Source organism: Oryctolagus cuniculus, chromosome 13, assembly GCF_051225735.1.
Source record: "Oryctolagus cuniculus isolate XC-2025 breed Fujian yellow rabbit chromosome 13, ASM5122573v1, whole genome shotgun sequence".
NCBI classification, from domain to species: Eukaryota; Metazoa; Chordata; class Mammalia; order Lagomorpha; family Leporidae; genus Oryctolagus; species Oryctolagus cuniculus.
Window position 1 is genome coordinate 61,956,141 of NC_142879.1, and position 22,521 is coordinate 61,978,661.

Genomic DNA, 22,521 nt, shown 5'->3' on the forward strand with positions numbered 1-22,521 from the left:
AGCAAAGGATTGTTTGTCTAATAAATGCTGGGAAAAGTGATTAAACATATAGAAAAAATTATGTAATCTGATCATTACATCATAATATGTAGCAAAATTCCTGGTGGATTAAAAATTTTAAATATAAAACCAGAGAATTTCCAGAATTTATGATGGTGGATTTTCATATAACTTTTATATAACTAACATTCATATAACTGGTAATTCCTAAGCATAGCACCTGTAGCTAAAGGAAAAATAAATATAACTACTTAACACTCAAACTTTCCATAAATTATAATACATATGATGTATCTTATGTTTACTAAGTGTCAGATAATGTACTACTAAGTATTTTATATATACACCTCACTTGATTCTAATAACTGTCCTATAAAGTAATTATATCAAGATTACACTTGTGAAGGAAAATCACATCTAAGTAACTTGTACAGGGCCACACAGCTACCTAGTTGCTAAGTGTAGCCTATCCTATTTCTGATTCTACCCCAGACTGCCTCCCTAATATTCATAAACAAAGCTAAAGACAGAGGCAGAGTAGTCAAAAATTCAATAAAGATGACAGAAATGGGAATTATATCCTTAAACAAACAAATAACATCCACAATCAAGAGAAATAATAAGAGGAATGGGGAGAGGTAAATGTATAAGAACACAGCTTTTTTTTTTGAGAGGCAGAGATAGAGACAGAGAATGCATGCTTTTACAACAGAGAAGCTTCTTAATTTTAAAAATAGGAATGAAAAGACAGTGAAAGTTTTGAGATACTAAAATATTCTGAATTTAGTTTCCTCTTGAAAATTTAAAGAAAAATAAAGTATCTTTCCAGCAAAAGTGGAGATCATTCATCCTAAGTAAAGCAACAGAGACAACCTTTCCTATTTCTTTTAAATGTATTGGACATGGAAAGATGATTTTCATTTGCACGTCCTAACAGCTCTATTCGGCAAATTACTTGTTATCTTTCACTTGGTTTCTTCATCTGTAAAATGTAGAAGTGCTTAGCCCAGAGGGTTGTTATAATGATGAAACATTCACAGCAAACATTTATTTCTTTAATGTCTATATGACAGGGCTATTTGGGTTTTACAGAGAAAGTATCCAACAAGGACAAGAGTCCTGAGGGAGCTTAGTTCCTAGAAGAGAGACACAAAGTAACAAATGTATATAAGAGATAAGTATGTTAAGAATTATACAAAATGGCTGGTGCTGTGGCTCATTTGGCTAATCCTCCGCCTGTGGCACTAGTACCCTGGGTACTAGTCCCGGTTGGGGCGCCAGGTTCTGTCCCAGTTGCTCCTCTTCCAGTCCAGCTCTCTGCTGTGACCCGGGAAGGCAGTGGAGGATGGCCCAAGTGCTTGGGCCCTGCACCCACATGGGAGACCAGGAGAAAGCACCCGGCTCCTGGTTTCGGATTGGCGCAGCGCGCCGGCCGTAACAGCCACTGGGGGGGAACCAATGGAAGGAAGACCTCTCTCTCTCTCTCTAACTCTGCCTGTCAAAAAAAAAAAAAAAATCATCAGGAATTACTACAAAGAACTGTATGCCAACAAATTTGGAAAGCTAAAAGAAATGGATAGATTCCTAGACGTCTGCAATCTACCAAAATTGAGTCATGAAGACATAGAAACAGACCAATAACCACGATGGAAATTGAATCAGTAATAATGACCCTCTCAACAAAGAAAAGCCCATGCTTAGGCAGCTTCACTCCTGAATTCTACCAGACTTTGAAAGAGGAACTAATTCCATTTCCTCTCAAGCTAATCAAAACAACTGAAAGGGAGGGAATCCTTCTATGAAGGCTGCATCACCTTAGTTCCTAAGCCAGAAAAAGATAACAACAGAGAAAGAGAACTATAGACCAATATCCTGAGGAATATAAATGTAAAAATCGTCATCAAAATATTAGCTAATCGAATCCAATGATACATCAGAAAGATCATTCACTCGGACCAACTGAGATTTATCTTTGGTATGCAGGGATGTTTCAATATTTGCAAATCAATCAATGTGATACTTCATATTCAGAAACTTAAGAACAAAAACCCTATGGTTACCTCAATAGATGCTGAGCAAGCATTTGATAAAACACAACAGTCTTTCATGATGAAAACCTTAAGAAAATTGGGTATAGAAGGAACATTCCTCAGCACAATCAGGACAATTTATGATAAACCCATGACCAGCATCCTACTGAATGAGGAAAAGTTGGAAGCCATTCCCCTGAAGATCCAGAACCAGACAAGGATGCCCACTCTCACCATTGCTATTCAATATAGTCCTGAAAGTTTTAGCCAGAGCCGTTAGGCAAGAAAAAAGATCAAAGGGGTACAGATTGGAAAGGAAGATATCAAACTACCCTTATTTGCAGATGACATTATTCTATGTTTAGAGGATCCAAAAAATTCCACTGAGAGACTATCAGAACTCATAAGAGTTTGTTAAAGTGGCAGGATATAAAATTAACATGGAATAATCAATAGCCTTCATATACACAGACAATGTCATGGCTGAGAAAGAACTTTGCAGATCAGTCCCATTCACAATAGCTCCAAAATTTAAATACTGTGGAATAAATTTAACCAAGGATGTCAAAGATCTCTACAATGAAAATTATAAAACACTGAAGAAACAAATAGAGGAAGACATTAAAAAATGGAAAAATCTTCCATGTTCATGGATTGAAAGAATCAAAATGTCCATATTACCAAAAGCAATTTACAGATTTAATGAGATCCCCTTCAAAATACCATGATATTCTTTGTAGATCTAGAAAAAATTATAATAAAATTCATATGGAAACACAAGAGACCCCAATAGCTAAGTTAATCTTAGAAAACCAAAACAAAGCCAGAGGCATCACAATACAGTATTTCAAGACATACTGCAGGGCAATTAAAATCAAAACAGCCTGGTACTGGCACAAAAGCTTAAGCTTGAATGATAAGAGCTAACCTAGTGAAGATTTGTAAAAGGGCAATTTAGGTAAAAAGAACAGATAAACTGGCACATTTATTTTCGCTGAAATTATAATTTATTGTTTTTAATTTTTAAAAAAAGATAAGTCTTTCACATGTAGCCTTCCTTCAAAGTGCTTCATACAAATTTCATCACACCAAGCTTAGTAAAGCACTGTGCTAAATTGGGTGCAAAGCTACATGCCCTCTTGTATACTCTTAAAAGAGAGATTTTCATCCTTCCTTCTAGTTTTGCAGTGCTTCCACCAGGATATTATTTCCTCCATCAGCGTCAAAAATTGTATTTCCCCTTCAATTGAAAAAAATTATATGTCTAGTCACAGAACTCAAATGTTGAATGGCTAAGCCACATGCCACGTTTACTATTCTTTTTTTTTTTTTTATTATTTTTGACAGGCAGAGTGGACAGTGAGAGAGAGAGAGACAGAGAGAAAGGTCTTCCTTTGCCGTTGGTTCACCCTCCAATGGCTGCCGCGGCTGGCGCGCTGTGGCTGGCGCACCGCGCTGATCCGAAGGCAGGAGCCAGGAGCCAGGTGCTTCTCCTGGTCTCCCATGGGGTGCAGGGCCCAAATACTTGGGCCATCCTCCACTGCACTCCTGGGCCACAGCAGAGAGCTGGCCTGAAAGAGGGGCAACCGGGACAGAATCCGGTGCCCCAACCGGGACTAGAACCCGGTGTGCAGGCGCTGCAAGGCGGAGGATTAGCCTAGTGAGCCGCGGCGCCAGCCTGCGTTTACTATTCTTGAAGAAGAGTCGACAAATGTTGAAAAATCAGAGACCAATATATACTTACTTTTATTTCATTAGCAAAACCAATGGAACAATGGTTGGCAACCTTCTCAAGCACAGCTTTAATACCAAAAGCATTTTCTTCCTTTTTTTAAGAAAAGGAGAAATATACTAGTTTTCATGATTTATAACAGATTGCAACTGGGCATAAAAGTTGCTATTTTTCTAAAATTTTCACTTTGGAAGTGATAAGTAGGAACCCAAGAAAAGGCAAAGCATGAAGACTGTGGATGTGCTTTAGAGCAGGAAGATATGTCTTAAAATCAGGTGCCAAGTTGATAAGCTCAGAGGAAGCCTCTTGGGTTGCTAACCTAGCCCACAGGTGGACTGAGCTTCAACTATCTATGACCACAACTAAAGTATTCTCATAGGTGATGATTATGCTACTATCCCATCTTCAGTAAGCATGGCTAAGAGAATGACTTCTAGAATCAGGCAAACCTAAATTTCAGCCTTGCTCTGGCAGTTCCTAGTTGTGTGCTTGCATGAATGATTGAAAATCAATGAGCATCTACCTTACAGAGCTGATGAGAGGCTTAAATGAGATCATGTAAGTCAAGTTGCAACATTGTACCTCATACGTAGTAAGCCTTTAATAATTGCTAGGAATTATCAGAAAGACATGTGCTCTCCTCTCTCCAGGAGTAGTGATAGGATCTGTGTTTATTTATCCCTACTCATCTTGAACCCCCTTTTTGACCACACAAATAGAGATTATCAGTGCAGTTCATGGCATAGAATAGGGTGTCTTTCTTTAAAAATGCTGCAGATGCTACACAGTCATTATAGTCATTTCTTGCTGCCCACTCATCAAGTCTACTTGATGGTTAGATGAGTTCTCTCTACTTTCCTTGAGCCCCTGATACCACTCTCACTCTGAAAGCTACTTCATCTTTTGCTTAACCAACCATTTTGAGCTCACTTTATTGCTTTCCTTTTTTCTACCTCAAAATGTTTATTTTACCTATACTCTCTTCTATTACTCCTGTCTCCAAATAAGCTCTTTTATTCCTGCCTAAATCAAATTCCGCTTCTTTATTGTAAGCTAAACACTGTCCTATCAAGAACCTTGTTTTATCAAACATGCTTCTCTTCTTCTTATGCTGTTTCTCTAATTTCAAGGTTCCTCCTCTTCCTCAGCTGCAAGTAAGTTATTATTATATTTAAATTTTTTTGAATATCTAAAACTGAGCTTATTTTGCACTTCCGTCTCTTTTTCATAACTCTGATTTTCCCCTAGATGTTACCAGTGTCCTTATTTCCCAATGAACACTGATCCATCTTCAAAGCTACTTTGGACCCTTCTGCCTTCCCAAGTCCTACCACTGCTTAGTCTCAGAGCCTCTGAAATGTATCTCATATTGATAACTTCATTCTTCTTCCCAGAGCCTTGACTTTAGTTCAGATCCTACAAGTGCTCTCAGTTGAAGGTGGCATATTAGGAAGTACTAATAATTGTACTACGATCTTATGTCTCTTCCCTCCCAAGTTACCTGGTCCCATGACTCCTCCCCTAATCCATTTATAACATTGTCAGAGCCTTCTTAAATGTCTTGAAACATACCTCATGCCTCACAAATAAAGTTCAAATTCTATTGTTAAGGTTCTCTATGGTCTGGAACCGGAATGTCTTTTCAGCTTCATTTCTCCTGGTTTAATTCACCTTCAGACCTTCTAAGCTTCATCAAACACTTTACCTCTTCCACAGATGCTTTGCTATCTTTGAAACAACTCCTCTGTTCCCAGCTATTCTACCCATCCTTGAAATCTAAGAGAAATATGGGGTTCTTTCCCCTTTGGTAAATGAAAAATGTGTAAATCTGAAATAGGTCCAGGATACAGATAGGAAAGACCCTTTAAAATATCTGCTACAGTTTGGATGTAATTTGTCCACTAAAATTCAGGTGCTGGAAGCCTCATCCTCAAAATGGTGATGCTGAGAGGTACTGGAACTATTAAGAGGTGGGACCTAATGTGGGATAGGTAGGCCACTGAAAAAATTGCTCTCTGAAGGCAATAATGTAGCTCTGTGAGGCCATAGCTAGTCTCCCTGGGAGTAACCCTAGCAACTGAATTTCTTTGACTCTGTGTCTCACTATATGATTTCTCTCTGCCTTGCCCATAACTTCCACAATGAGGCCATCTTCCATGTTATGATGTATCCAGAAGGGCCTCAACAGAGCCAAGAGGCACTGGTGCCATACTCTTGAATCTTCAACTATGATCTAAGTAAACATATTTCTTTATAAAGTATCTAGACCTAAGAATTCTGCTATAGCAATGCAAATGGACTAATGCAATACGTTATCTTTAAGTTGTAAAAATCTGACATCTTTCCTTACTATAGTTCCTTATATGGCTTATATGGAATTATTATAGGTGATATAAATTCAAGTTGCTTTTTTTTAAACTACTTTTTGAATAACTGAAAGTATCCAAGCCGGCGCCACGGCTCACTAGGCTAATCCTCTGCCTTGTGGCGCCGGCACACCGGGTTCTAGTCCCGGTTGGGGTGCCAGGTTCTGTCCCGGTTGCCCCTCTTCCAGGCCAGCTCTCTGCTGTGGCCAGGGAAGTGCAGTGGAGGATGGCCCAAGTACTTGGGCCCTGCACACCATGGGAGACCAGGAGAAGCACCTGGCTCCTGCCATCGGATCAGCGCGGTGCGCCAGCTGCAGCACGCCAGCTGCGGCAGCCATTGCAGGGTGAACCAACGGAAAAAGGAAGACCTTTCTCTCTGTCTCTCTCTCTCACTGTCCACTCTGCCTGTCAAAAAAAAGGAAAGAAAAAGAAAAAGAAAGTATCCCTGATTGAGAGCTTGGTTTCACTACCTTCAGAATTTTCATACCTTCTATGCTTGTTCTCCTTCTTGGGACATTCATTACCTTTTGTGTAAGGTGTGATTTGTAACATTAAGAGTAAGAACTATTTATACCAAAACTTAATTCTAAGAGACTACTGGAGAATCTTCTGGAGAAGACAAAGATTTGTTAGAAAACTTCAATTAATAAATTCTGATAGTCATCTGGCAAGAAAAAAAATACAAACCAAGAAAAGGGCATATGGTTTGAGATTCAGTATTCAGCTTGCTATGCTTTTTGCTGTGTGTAGGCCCAAGCGCTTTTCTTTGAGTTTGTCACTTCAGGACAGCTCATCAAAAACCGTAAAAGGAAGTCTTTCTTGATGGCTGGGAGCCCTGGAAACAAACATACCTACAAGGAGAGGGGTAATTAGTCCCTACACAAAACTTTTGTTTATGGCTGCCATTCTCTATTTATATAACCTGGAAATCTTTTCTGTTATTGCATCTTTGCTTACAAGGATCCATGCTGTTTCAGATTGTTTCCCTCTAGGACACTTGTGGTTCAAACAGTATTTCAGAGAGGCTTACAATACTATTCTATCCTCTAGAGTTTTTCTTCACCCTTCTAGTTTTCATGCCCTTGAGACCCCTTCTATACATATTTCCACACACATCTATTATAGCTTATCTAAAGTAACTTTCTCTGGGTATTCTGTTGAGGTTAACATTCATTCCTCATAAAACATGGCTCCCAAGAAAGATTAGGATTGTTCATTAGTTGGTAAACAAGTTGTGTCTCATGGTTTTCTTTTTGGTAATCCTCACTTCCTTCTATGTTAATGTGTGTCAAGTCATTAGAAAGAATGAGGTATACCTAAGCAGATAAATATGCCCTGATATAGATGTGAAATCTTTTATAAGAGAAAATGGAATTAAAAGATAAGCTTATTTTGGTGCCAAAAATTGAAATCCTTGCAAGGTTGTTTCACAATACAGAATTTCCATGAACTTTTTTTTTTTTTTTTGTCTGTTTTTTGTTTTTTGACAGGCAGAGTGGACAGTGAGAGAGAGAGACAGAGAGAAAGGTCTTCCTTTGCCGTTGGTTCACCCTCCAATGGCCGCCGCGGCTGGCGCGCTGCGGCCGGCGCACCGCGCTGATCCGATGGCAGGAGCCAGGAGCCAGGTGCTTTTCCTGGTCTCCCATGGGGTGCAGGGCCCAAGCACCTGGGCCATCCTCCACTGCACTCCCTGGCCACAGCAGAGGGCTGGCCTGGAAGAGGGGCAACCGGGACAGAATCCGGCGCCCCGACCGGGACTAGAACCCGGTGTGCCGGCGCCGCTAGGCGGAGGATTAGCCTAGTGAGCCGCGGCGCCGGCCTTCCATGAACTTTTGAAAATCCCCTTTATGTGGTCTCATATAATGTGAACTCTAGAGATAAGTAGTGGTATTATTCCCTCACCCATAAAAAGTAAGTCTCATAGAAGTTAAGCGATTTGCCAAGGTCACATAACTAATTGTGGTGCTACAGGATGCAACTGAAGTAATCTGTCTCGAAAGGCAGTATCTTCAAACAATTATTACCTTAACAAGTGCAATTAAGGAACCCACAGAATATAACAGGTAGGGAGGAGAACTGTTTAAATTCATTCACTCAGTACATTTAATAATTTGGTAATGAAAACATTAATTTTAAAAATATATTCTGGCTGTCACTGTTTCATTTTGTATTTGCCAATTATCACAGAAAAGAAGTGAGATAAAATTAACAGGTTTAGTTTCACACACATTGCTAAACATATTTTTTTACTTAAGCTATGTGTAAGAATTTAATAAATGCATATATTTTAATATTTATTTATTTATTTGAAAGTCAGATTTACACAGAGAGAGAAGGAAAGGCAGAGAGAGAGGGGTCTTCCATCTGCTGGTTGACTCCCCAATTGGCCGCAATGGCTGGAGCTGCGCTGTTCCAAAGCCAGAAGCCAGGAGCTTCCTCCAGGTCTTCCCACGCAGGTGCAGGGGCTCAAGGACTTGGGCCATCTTCCACTGCTTTTCCCAGGCCACAGCAGAGAACTGGATCAGAAGTGGAGCAGCCAGGCCTTGAATTGGTGCCCATATGAGATGGTGGCACTTCAGGTGGCAGCTTTACCCACTATGCCACAGCTCAGGCCCAAATAAATATATTTTATTTGAATTCCCTACACACATAATATTGAGTGCCTACCATTTGCACTGCACTGTCATATAAACCCCAATCTTCAAATACATCATTTGTCTCTATTACTATGATAACTCCTAAAACAGTTTCATAATCTCAAACATCTTTAGGCTCTTCCCATGTAAAATCATTTAATCCATCTAGTGACCCTGATTTGATTCAGTTGGGGAATAAAATCTTATTAACCTCTTGTAGCCATAGCATAAAATTAGGAAGGCAAGCCAAATCCCAATTTCCCCTGACAAGTCAAAAAATAGTAAATTCCCCCATGTCCCTCATTCTATCAAAATGATGCTGCGATTCTAAGGGTTTCATCTACAGCTAAAATCTGAAGATGCAATATTCATCATGGCATGATGTTCGATTTTTCATTGATATGAAGTATAACTATTTGTCCTCTACTGATTCTTTTGCCCAGACCTGACCCATTCAAAAATAGTAATAATGCTTCTAATATTTTTGCATCTCTGGCATCTAACCCAGAATCCTATAATTATCTGATGTACAATAAATTGTGAATTATGTGTGTCTTTTTAGCATTGTACCTTTTTATAACTAGAGGTACCATTTTTTATATTTATACCTGAGACCAACACCTAAAAAATTCATAAATTCTATAGCAGGAACTCTATGATAAATAGACATCAAGGGATAAATAGACATCAAGGGAAAAATGGATCCTTTATTAGTGCACTTAAGATAATAGCGATTGAGATGAATTTCACAAGAAGAAAACCCAGGAAACACAGTTGGATCAAAATAATCCTTACTTCTGGCGCACATACACATATCTATTTTTTAAATTTCTGTTTCACCATTATTTATTAATTATTCCTCAAAAAAGGCTGCAAGCAGTCTTTCACTTGTCCTTGCCTTTGATATTTTGTGATTAGTGACTTTAGTTTCCATTTTAATTCTTGTTGTTACTGGAAGCTGAGTTTTTTGTAATTTCAGTTTATAAGCACATGTGTAATAAATAATTTAGAACTTATAAATATTCCAGTTTGCCACACTAGGGCTTCTTTAGTGAAAGCTTCTGGAGAAGAAACTCTTCTGATTTTCTCTCTATAGCAACTCCATCTCCTTCTGAAATGTCCTGTCTCTTGCTTTCTTCTTAAAGTTCTTCAGGGCTGACCTGGCTCCACTTCTTTGCTATCAGCTTTGAAGCACTAAAACCTACCACAAGAATACTGTTGACTTCTGGGGGAATAACTGAAAGTAGAGGACTAGCACTGGGGGAGCCTAATTGTTATTACTACTCCTGTCACCAAAAAGTAACTGACACAGGATGACCACCTAGGAATGATATACAGAGATTATGTTTTCTGAAACAGTTTCCATTTATTGATTTATTTGACTACAAAACAGTGTTAGTGCAGGCATTCAACCTGCAGTTAAGACACTGGTTAGGATACCTACATCCTATATCAGAGTATCTGGGTTTGATTCCCAGGTCTAGCCCCCAGTTCCATCTTCCTGCTAATGCAGACCCTGGGAGCAGTAGTTGGGCACTTGTCACCCAGGTGAGGGATCTGGATTGCCCTCCTGTCTCCCGGCTGCAGACCAGGACCTATCCTAGGTATTGTGGCTATTTGAACAGATGGGAGCTCTCTCTGTGTGTGTTTCTGTTTCCTAAATTAAAAAAAGATGTATCGGGTATTTATCCAGTATAAAGCCACTGTAACCTCCTGTCGGACCAAGACAGAGAAACTAAGCAAACAGATCAAAAACCCACTAACCCCAACCATATTACACCTGATCTTAGCCAAAAGGCCAAGAAGTGATAACCCCAACCATATTAAACAGAATACATAGACATTGAGGAAATAGAATCAGATCAGATGTTTCTCCTCTTTCAAGGAAGTTTTAGTCTAATAGAAACAGTCACTGGATAATTGCTAAATGCTATTAATATAGATAGGTATTGGGGCTGGCACTGTGACTCAGCGGGTTAATGCCTGGCCTGAAGCACCAGCATCGCATATGGGTGCCGGTTCTAGTCCCAGCTGCTCCACTTCCAATCCAGCTCTCTGTTATGTTCTGGGAAAGCAGTGGAAGATGGCCCAAGTTCTTGGTTCCCTGCATCCACGTGGGAGACCCGGAGGAGGCTCCTGGCTTCTGGCTTCAGATCGGCGCAGCTCTGGCCATTGCAGCCATCTGGGGAGTGAACCATCAGATGGAAGACTCTCTCTTTCTCTCTCTCTCCCTCTCCCTCTCCGCCTCTCCTCTCTCTGTGTAACTCTTTCAAATAAATAAATAAATCTTTAAAAAATATATAGATAGGTATTACAAAACCTAGAGGAAGACCATTTAAATTGGAGAAAGTAAAAAATGGAAACTGTTCAATAGAAACAAATTTTTATTGAGTTATTGCTAATTTTTAAAAAGCACCTGTTTTTATTTTGAGTATATGTATGCGTCTCTAACAGTTTTATTTTATGTGTTTTCATCTATATTTAAAATATAAATATTATAGTGAATATATCATCCTGTAATTTTCTTTTATTTTCCTCAACCCTGTATTTTGAGACTTAACCATGATATCATATAGCTCTGGTTCATTTATTTTCACGTTTTGTGGTATTCTGTTTGACTAATGCATACCATTTTATTTATCCAACTTGGTCAATTAATTTTTAAAAAATATTTATTTATGCCGGCACCGTGGCTCAATAGGCTAATCCTCCGCCTAGCGGCGCTGGCACACCGGGTTCTAGTCCCGGTCGGGGCGCCGGATTCTGTCCCGGTTGCCCCTCTTCCAGGCCAGCTCTCTGCTATGGCCAGGGAGTACAGTGGAGGATGGCCCAGGTGCTTGGGCCCTGCACCCCATGGGAGACCAGGAAAAGCACCTGGATACTGGCTCCTGCCATCGGATCAGCGCGGTGCGCCGGCTGCAGCGGCGGCCATTGGAGGGTGAACCAACGGCAAAGGAAGACCTTTCTCTCTCTGTCTCTCTCTCTCACTGTCCACTCTGCCTATCAAAAATAAAAAATAAATAAAAAAATATAAAAAAATAAAAAATATTTATTTATTTATTTATTTGAGAGGTAGAGTTACAGACAGAGAGAGGGACAGAGAGAAAGGTCTCCATCCACTGGTTCACTCCCAAAATGACTACAACAAAGCCAGAAGCAGGAGCTTCTTTCAGGTCTCCCACATGGGTTCAGGAACCCAAGCATTTTGGTCATATTTCACTGCTTTCTCAGGTTTTAAGTAGAGAGCTGGATCAGAAGAGGTGCAGCCAGGACATGAACTGGCAGCCATATTGATGCCAGCACTGCAGGCAGAGGCTTAGCCTACTTCACCACAGCGCTGGCCCCACCAATGAATGCTTGAGATTTTATTTTTTCTACTCTTTGTGCTTTTGTTTTTTTTAAAAAATTATTTATTTATTTATTTATTTTTGACAGATAGAGATAGTGAGAGAGATAGAGACAGAGAGAAAGGTCTTCCTTCCATTGGTTCACCCCCCAAATGGCCGCTATGGCTGGCGATGCGCCAATCGGAAGCCAGGTGCTTCTTTCTGGTCTCCCACGGGGGTGCAGGCACCCAAGTACTTGGGCCATCCTCCACTGCCTTCCCTGGAATCAGCAGAGAGCTGGACTAGAAGAGGAGCAACCGGGACTAGAACTCGGTGCCCATATGGAATACCAGCGCCGCAGGCAGAGGATAAGCCAAGTGAGCCACGGCGCCAGCCCCTCTGTATCTTTGTGATTGTTGCTTTTGTTGAATAGAGGTCTTCAATTTTAATTTAAATTTATCAGTCTTTTATTGTTTGTGATTTTTGTGCTTATTTAAGAAATTCTTCCCAACTCTTAAGTTCTTAAATTTACAAAGATACCTTGTTCTATATTTTTCTAAAAATTGAAGACTCCTTTTAATATATAGGTCTGTATGTATGCGTATGTGTGTGTCTGTCCCTCTGGGTCTCTCTGTGTTTGTCTCTATATGCTCACTCCTCCCAGTCTACATTATCCTCCATCTGTTCACTTGTACCTCAGTCAAGAAACCAATCTAGTCTTTGAGCCAGAAGTTACCTTGGTTTAGTTCTTGGTTAGCAGGAAGTATCCTCCTCTTTTCTGAGATTTCACATCTTCTAAAAGGTTCCACCTTTAGGTAAGAATGAAGCCTCCCTATTGTGAGCCAGGAGAACTGTTGCTGTGTCTGCCATGGATCAGCAGGTGTACAGCGCTTCTGATCCGATGTTGCAGGAGCTATTCTGCCACCTTTGTGTACTCCAGATCTAGTGCCATCTCTGTGGCTTCAGCCCACTCATTGCTCTGTGATTCTCTAATATCTGGGTCTGGAGAGAAATATATCTTGCTTTGGGCCTTTCTGTTTCTTTTTCATATTTTTGTTGTGTGTGGAGAAGAAATTGCATATAAAGGCTTGGACTGCTTAAACTATTCTCACTTGAGCCCTTCTTCTTTTTATGGTAGATTGAAGAAGAGAATGGGAATTAGCTAGATAAAGTGGAAGTGGAGACAAACTGAATATGAGCAGAAGAATTTGTGTGAGTGCACAAAGACAAAAATAAAAAAGAGGATTTGGGGGGATTTGAAGCACTTCATTATGACAGTAACCAAAAGGGTATATGCAGACAGACGCAGCAGAAAAACCTAGGGAATAGGTCTAGCATCACAAGGAAGAAATTTTTTTCTATTTTTTTTAAAGATCTGTTTATTTACTTGAAAAGCAGATTTACAGAGAGAGAGGGAGAAACAGAGAGAAGGACATACTGAGAAAAAGAGATCTTCCATCTGCTAGTTTACTCCCCAAATAGCTGCAATAGCCAGAGCTGTGTCAGGTCAATGCCAGCATCCAGGAACTCCATCTTGGTCTCTCAAATGAGTGACAGAGGCTAAAGTATGTGATCAGTTATCTGTTGCTTTCCCAAGCACATTAGCAGGGAGTTGGAGCATAAGCCAAGCAGCCTGGACTCAAACTGACACTCCCGTATGGGATGCTGGCCTTGCAAGTGGCCACTTAGCCTGCTTGCCATAATGCCAGCCCCATTGGGAGGTCTTCAAGCCTCCCAAAGGGCAGCTATTGCCGCTTCTGAAAGACGCACACAAACGACACACAAACGACTGAAATAACTGAATGCTGAAGAAGAGAAATAAGAAACACAGAAGAAATCTCACAGATTTCAAGATATATTCACATCAATATGATAAGATGGAGGGAGCCTGTGTCATTATGTCCATTCTAATATCAAGAAAATGGAAACTCAAGCAGTTTAAGTGATATACACCTAGAAACCCCAGTCCTTCTACCAACTACAATTCCTAATGTATACAAATGAAGCAAAATGACTGTGGACCATGAACATTTCTCAGCCCTAGCAATAAAATCAAATCCAATTTGAATACAGATGCTCCTTCTGCACTCCCTGAATCCATTTTTGTGTCTCTTCCCCTAGGAACCTGAATTCATTAATTTTACTTGTTTATTCTGTAATAAAAAACTGAAAAGATTCAGTGTTCCTTTTTGCTCTCTCTCTCTCAAAATTGACATGATTACTAGAAAAAAGGAAGTAAATTCTAATTGTACAAGTTTTGAGTACAGTTGGCTTATAGACAGTGTGCTTCTGAACAAAGGCCCCTTGCCAGTGTCCCCTAAATCACTTAGACATCTTTGTGCTCTTATATAAGGACCAACCTGCCTTAGCAGAACTAAAGGTTTGAACTCAATTAACACAATTAACTCAATTCCACATGCCTCAAATTAAAAGTCAGTACCTCCATCAACAAAACTACTTTTCAGGCTAGAGGGGATGCCATCTTTTTGGAGCAAGACATCCAGCAACCAGTAGAGAGAAAATGCCATCTAAATAAGCCAAGTATAGGCTGCTATGGCCCATATCCAACTGGAAGATTTTATTGGAGGGATAAATCCACTGACTTTGAGTCTAGCCTGGAGGGTTGGAGGGGGCCAAGGCACCCACATAGGCATGTGAACCTCACCTCTCCCCCTTACTCTAACAAGGCACACAGACTCACCTTGCCAAGGCAGAGCATAGATACCCCTATTGGTTAGGCAGCTGGCTCTTGGAACACCATGGCTCTTTCAGCAAACGGGGGAGGCTTGTGGGGTTAAGAGTGGATCCCCTGCTCCCTGTGACTGTGAGAGACCTATACCTTGTGGCTGTGGGAATTCTGTGACAGCACGATAGGGTGTTCAATAGGGTGTGGCTGAGTCTTTGGGTAGTCATTGCATCTGGCTTCAGAGGCTGGGGGTTCTGCACTCACAGTGAAGACTACATGGATCCTTTGTACAGTTCAGGCCCTGTGTGGACGAGGTGCCTGGGCACTGTTATGACTGAAGGCAAGCTCCCCTTGGTAGACACAGGCTGCTACCGAGATCATGCCAGTCAATGTGATCACATACTACCCCCTGCTGAAGACAGAGGAGATCTACCACCCCCAACTTGGGTGTTGCCCTGGACTCTTGCCCCACTCTCCAGCACTGGCCAGAGCTCCCTGGCCCTACCCACTATACTCCTCTGGATATCCACTGAAGAAGCAGATACTCCACAAAGTAACAGAGGCATATTTTAAAGACAAAATCTGACAAAGAAGAAAACTATCAATTATTTTCATAAATGCCTAAAAATAAGTAGAAATACAAGAAACATGAACAAGGAAGACAATATGACTACCCCAAAGGACAACAATAACTCTTGAATATTAGAATATGAGGACAAACAGATTGATGAAACACCTAAAAAGAATTTAAAAGAATGATCATAATATTATTAAAAAACACAGGAATAATTTTGGAAAAATGGAAGGACGAAGTTGTTACTTATCAATAACAGATTTGAATGTAAATGGCCTAAATTTTCCAATTAAAAAATAAAGACTTGCTAAATGAATTTAAAAATAAGACTCATCTATTTGCTGACTACGAGAACCAGATCTCACCAAAAGATATAGGCAGACTGAAAGTGAAAGGATAGAAAAAGCTATTCATTGCTAATGGAAGGTAAAAACTAGCAGTTGTAGCTATCCTAATATCAGACAAAATAGACTTTGACACAAAAACTGTTAAAAGAGACAAAGAAAGGTATTTTAAAGTAATGAGTAAGGGATAAATTTAACACGAAGATGTGACTATAGTAAATGTATATGCACCCAATGCTATTGAAAAATATTAATGGATCCAAAGTGAGACATAGGCTATAATACAATAATAATAGGAGATTTAAACACTTTACTTTCATCAGTGGATAGATAAACCAGACAAAAAATCAACAAAGAAACAGCAGAGCTAATCCACACTTTTGCTCAAATGGACCTAATTGATATCTACAAAACATTTCATTCTATAGCTGCAGAATACACATTCTTTTCATCAGTGTGTGGAAATTTCTCTAGGGTAGAGCATATGCTAGGCCATAATGCAAGTATCAACAAATTCAAAAAAACTGAAATCACTCCATGTATCTTTTCTGACCAAAATGGAATGAAGCTAGAAATTAAGAACTTGAAACCCTGAAGAACATGAAAAAATATGGAGATTGAACAACAAGCACCAGATTGAACAGCAGGTTGTAGAAGAAATCAGAAGAGAAATTAAAAAAATTTTAGAAATGAATGAAGATGACAACATAACACATCAAAACTTATGGGATACATCAAAAGCAGTGTTAAAAGGAAAGTTTAGAGCAATCAGTGACCACATCAAGAAACTGAAAAGACATCACATAAGTCATTTAACAATGTATCTCAAGGAGCTAGAAAAACAAGAACAAGAACAAGCCAAAATCAAAATTGGTAGGAGGAAAGAAATAAGTAAAATTAGAGAAGGAATAAACAAATCAAAACAAATAAAATCAGAGATGAAAAAGTAGATGTTACAATGGCTATCAGAAATAAAAAAAAAGAATCATCAGGAATGACTACAAACAGCTATATGCCAACAAACTGGAAAATCCAGAAGAAATGTATAGATTTCTGGACACATACAATCTACCAAAACTGAGTAATGAAGACATAGAAAACCTAAATAGACCAATAATCAAGATGGAGATTGAATCATTAATAAAGACTCTCCCAACAAAGAAAAGCCCAGGACCAGATGGATTCACTGCTGAATTCTACCAGACTTTTAAAGAAGAACTAATTCCAATTCTTTTCAAATTATTCAAAAAAAAAGGGGGGGGGAAGGAATCCTCCCAAACTCTTTCTACAAGACCAGCATCTCCTTAATTTAAAAAGCAGAAAAAGACACAATAAAGAAGGAGAACTATAGACCAATCCCTGATGAACACAGATGCAGAAATCCTTGACAAAATACTAGCTAATCGAATCCAAGAATATGTCAGAAAGATCATTCAGAAGACCAAGTAAAATTTATTCTTGGTATGCAGGGATGGTTCAACATACGCAAATCAATAAATGTGATACATCATGTTAACAAATTGAAGAGTAAAAACCCTATGTTTATCACAATAGGTACAGAGAAACATTTGATAAAATACATCATTATTTCATGACAAAAACCTTAAGCAAACTGGGTGTAAAAGGAACATTCCTCAACATAATCAAGGCACTATATGACAAAGCCCCAGCCAGCATCTTAATAAACAGGGAAAAGTTGAAAGCATTTCCATTAAGATCATGAACCAGACAAGGATGTCCACTTTCACCATTCCTATTCAATATAGGTCTGGAAGTTTTTGCCAGAGCCATTAGGCGAGAAAAAGAAATCAAAGGGATACAAATTGGAAAGGAGGAAGTCAAATTATCTCTGTTTGCAGATGACATTTTCCTATATAAAGGGAGATCAACAGACTCTACTAAGAGACTACTGGAACTCATAAGAGAGTTTCCTAAGTTGCAGGACATAAAATCAACACACAAAAATCATAGCCTTTTATATTCAACAATGCTGTGACTGAGACAGAACTGGTAAGTAAGTACCATTCACAATGGCTACAAAAAATGTAAATGCCTTGAAATAAATTTAACTAATGATGTTAAAATCCTCTACAAAAAATTTTAAAAACATTAAAGAAAGAAATAGAAGAAGACACAAAAATGGAAAAATATTACATGTTAGTGGGTTGGAATAATTAATATAATCAAAATGTCCATACTACCCAAAACAATTTATGGTTTCAATGTGATCTCAATCAAAATGAAATGACATTGTTTGTAGATCTAGAAAAAAAATGATACTAAAATTCATATGGAAACACAAGAGACCCCAAATACCTAAAGCAATCTTATACAACCAAAACAAAGCTGGAGGCACCCCAATGCATGATTTCAAGACATACTGCAGGGCAGTTATAATCAATATAGCTGGGTACTGGCAAAAAGCAGACACGTAGGCCAATGGGTCAGAACAGAAACCCCAGAAATTAACCCATGCAGTTAAAACCAACTAATCTGATAAACAAGCTAAAATTAATCCCTGGAGAAAGGACAGCCTCTTCAACAAATGAACATAGATGCAGCTCAAGAAACTCAAAAACAACAAAACAAACAATCCAGATAAGAAATGGGCAAAGTACATGAACAGGCATTTTTCCAAAAAATGAAGTACAAATGGTCAATAGACACATAAAAAAAAAAAGCTCAGGATAACTATCACTCAGGAAAATGCACAATGAGGTTTTATCTCAACCCCATTCAATTGGCTATCATCCAAAAATTTAAAAAAAATGAATAAATAAATTCTGGGGCTGGTGTTAAGCTGCCTGTAGCAACGGCATCCCATATTTGTTCCAGTTCATGTCCTGGCTTCTCTTTTTCCAATTCAGCTCTCTGCTCTGGCCTAGAAAAGCTGTAGAAGATGGCCCAAGTCCTTGGGCCCCTGCACCCATGTTGGAGACTCAGAGGAAGCTCCTGGTTTCTGACTTCAGATTGCCCCAGCTCCAGCTGTTACAGCCATTTGGAGAGTAACTGGTTGATGGAAGACCTTTCTATCTGTCTCTCCCTCTCTCTGTAACTCTACCCCTCAAATAAACAAATAAAATCTTTTTAAAATTGAAAAAAAAATGCTGGCAAGCATGTGGAGGGAAAGATATATTAGTCCACTGTTGGTGGGAATGTAAACTAGTACAACCATTATGAAAGATAGTATACAGATTGCTCAGAAATCTGTAAATAGATCTACCATGTGACCTAGCCACTCTACTCTTGGGAATTCACCCAAATGAAATGAAGTCAGTATATGAATGAATTATTTGTACCTCCATGTTTATTGTAGCTCAATTCACAATAGCTAAGATATGGAATCAATACGGATGTCCATCAACTGATGACTGGAGAAAGAAAATGTAGTATATATACACTATGGAATACTACTCGTTCATTAAAAGAATAAAATCCTGTCTTTTGCAACAAAATTTATGCAACTGGAAACCATTATAAGTCAGTCCCAAAAAAGACAAATATCACATTTTCTGTGATATGTTGTAGTTAATATAGATTAAAAAAATGTATAGGAATGAAACAGACATCTTGTGATTTGATTGTTGTAAAATTTTTAGTCCTTGTTTACACTTCTATGTAACTGTGGTCTTTACACTTCCTACTTGTTGTACATTATGATTAGTACTGCATTAAGTCTGTGATTATGGGGTGGTTTGAAATTATATATTGGCAAAAATTAAATAAGAAAAAGGAAGGAAGGAGGGGGATTGAGGGAAGGAGAGGTTGAGGGAGGGACTTATGGTTATCTTGTCAACAGGATTGAATCCAAAAAAACATTACAAAAAACCAGCCAAAGGAGGAGCTGGTTTTGTGAAAAAATAAACAAAATTGACACGCCATTGGCCCAACTAACTAAAAAAAGAAAAGACCCAAATTAATAAAATCAGAGATGAAAAAGGAAATGTAACAACAGACACCACAGAAGTAAAAAGAATCATCAGAAATTACTACAAGGACTTGTATGCCAGCAAACAGGGAAACCTATCAGAAATGGATACATTCCTGGACACATGCAACCTACCTAAATTGAACCAGGAAGACATAGAAAACCTAAACAGACCCATAACTGAGACAGAAATTGAAACAGTAATAAAGGCCCTCCCAACAAAGAAAAGCCCAGGACCAGATGGATTCACTGCTGAATTCTACCAGACATTTAAAGAAGAACTGACTCTAATTCTTCTCAAACTATTCAGAACAATCGAAAAAGAGGAAGTCCTCCCAAATTCTTTCTATGAAGCCAGCATCACCTTAATTCCTAAGCCGGAAAAAGATGCAGCATTGAAAGAGAATTACAGACCAATATCCCTGATGAACATAGATGCAAAAATCCTCAATAAAATTCTGGCCAATAGAATGCAACAACACATCAGAAAGATCATCCACTCAGACCAAGTGGGATTTATCCCTGGTATGCAGGATGGTTCAATGTGTGCAAAACAATCAATGTGATACACCACATTAACAGACTGCAGAAGATAAACCATATGATTATCTCAATAGACGCCGAGAAAGCATTTGATAAAATACAACACCGTTTCATGATGAAAACTCTAAGCAAACTGGGTATGGAAGGAACATTCCTCAATACAATCAAAGCAATCTATGAAAAACCCACGGCCAACATCCTATTGAATGGGGAAAAGTTGGAAGCATTTCCACTGAGATCTGGTACCAGACAGGGATGCCCACTCTCACCACTGCTATTCAATATAGTTCTGGAAGTTCTAGCCAGAGCTATTAGGCAAGAAAAAGAAATTAAAGGGATACAAATTGGAAAGGAAGAACTCAAACTATCTCTCTTTGCAGATGATATGATTCTTTATTTAGGGGATCCAAAGAACTCTACTAAGAGACTATTGGAACTCATAGAAGAGTTTGGCAAAGTAGCAGGATATAAAATCAATGCACATAAATCAACAGCCTTTGTATACACAGGCAAAGCCATGGCTGAGGAAGAACTTCTAAGATCAATCCCATTCACAATAGCTACAAAAACAATCAAATACCTTGGAATAAACTTAACCAAGGACGTTAAACATCTCTACGATGAAAATTACAAAATCTTAAAGAAAGAAATAGAAGAGGATACCAAGAAATGGAGAAATCTTCCATGCTCATGGATTGGAAGAATCAATATCATCAAAATGTCCATTCTCCCAAAAGCAATTTATACATTCAATGCAATACCAATCAAGATACCGAAGACCTTCTTCTCAGATCTGGAAAAATGATGCTGAATTTCATATGGAGACACAGGAGACCTCGAATAGCTAAAGCAATCTTGTACAACAAAAACAAAGCCAGAGGCATCACAATACCAGATTTCAGGACATACTACAGGGCAGTTGTTATCAAAACAGCATGGTACTGGTACAGAAACAGATGGATAGACTTATGGAACAGAATTGAAACACCAGAAATCAATCCAAACATCTACAGCCAACTTATATTTGATCAAGGATCCAAAACCAATCCCTGGAGTAAGGACAGTCTATTCAATAAATGGTGCTGGGAAAATTGGATTTCCACGTGCAGAATCATGAAGCAAGACCCCTACCTTTCACCTTACACAAAAATTCACTCAACATGGATTAAACACTTAAATCTACGACCCGACACCATCAAATTATTAGAGAGTATTGGAAAAACCCTGCAAGATATAGGTACCGGCAATGACTTCTTGGAAAACACCCCAGAAGCACAGGCAGTCAAAGCCAAAATTAACATTTGGGATTGCATCAAATTGAGAAGTTTCTGTTCTTCAAAAGAAGCAGTCAGGAAAGTGAAGAGGTAACTAACAGAATGGGAAAATATATTTGCAAATTATGCAACAGATAAAGGGTTGATAACCAGAATCTACAAAGAAATCAAGAAACTCCACAACATCAAAACCAACAACCCACTTAAGAGATGGGCCCAGGACCTCAAGAGTGTCAATTTGTTAAGTCAACAACAGGAGTCACTGTGCACTTACTCCTCATGTAGGATCTCTGTCCTTAGTGTGCTGTACATTGAGATTTAATGCTATAACTAGTACTCAAACAGTATTTTTCACTTTGTGTTTCTGTGTGGGAGCAAACTGTTGAAATCTTTACTTAATGTATGCTAAACTGATCTTCTGTATATAAAGAGAATCAAAAATGAATCTTAATGTGAATAGAGGGGGAGAGGGAGTAGGAGGGGGGAGGATTGCGGGTGGGAGGGACGTTATGGGGGGGAAGCCATTGTACTCCATAAGCTGTACTTTGGAAATTTATATTCATTAAATAAAAGTTAAAAATAAAAAAATTGTACCTGTGAAATAATAAAATCGGTTCTCTTTATAGTAATAAAAAATTTTTAAGAAACCAAAACTTCTTATCAGATGATTATATATATTTCTATAAAATAACCACCCATTTCTGCAATCAATATTTTGCTTGAATAGGTTAATAATAACTATTATAATATGAAAATATTATTTACAGTTAAAGCATGATTAGGAAATATAATCCTTGGTCACACTTATCTGAAATTTAATTGCATCATAGCTTGCTAAAAATAATTTAAAAGACTAAGATCAGTTATTATGGGTGACAAAGTGTAAATTTGACCTAGTTTGGCTGAATTTGTACTTCATTGTTCTTTCTATTCTAAATTCATAAATTCAAGTCCTATTTGAATAATTACATAATTCTCTTTCTTCCCTCAAAGGAGAGCTCTAATAATCCAATTTCCCATACTCTACCTACATCTACATTGTCCTCTAAAACTGATTTTTATAATTTGTACACTCTAGGTAA

At 38.7% G+C, this 22,521-nt stretch overlaps 1 protein-coding gene across 1 annotated transcript in view; it reads left to right on the forward strand.

Annotated features, from left to right (window-relative positions):
• Positions 1-22,521, forward strand: part of LOC100345702 (WD repeat-containing protein 64) — a 161,644-nt gene that overhangs the window by 78,274 nt on the left and 60,849 nt on the right. The window lies entirely within an intron of this gene.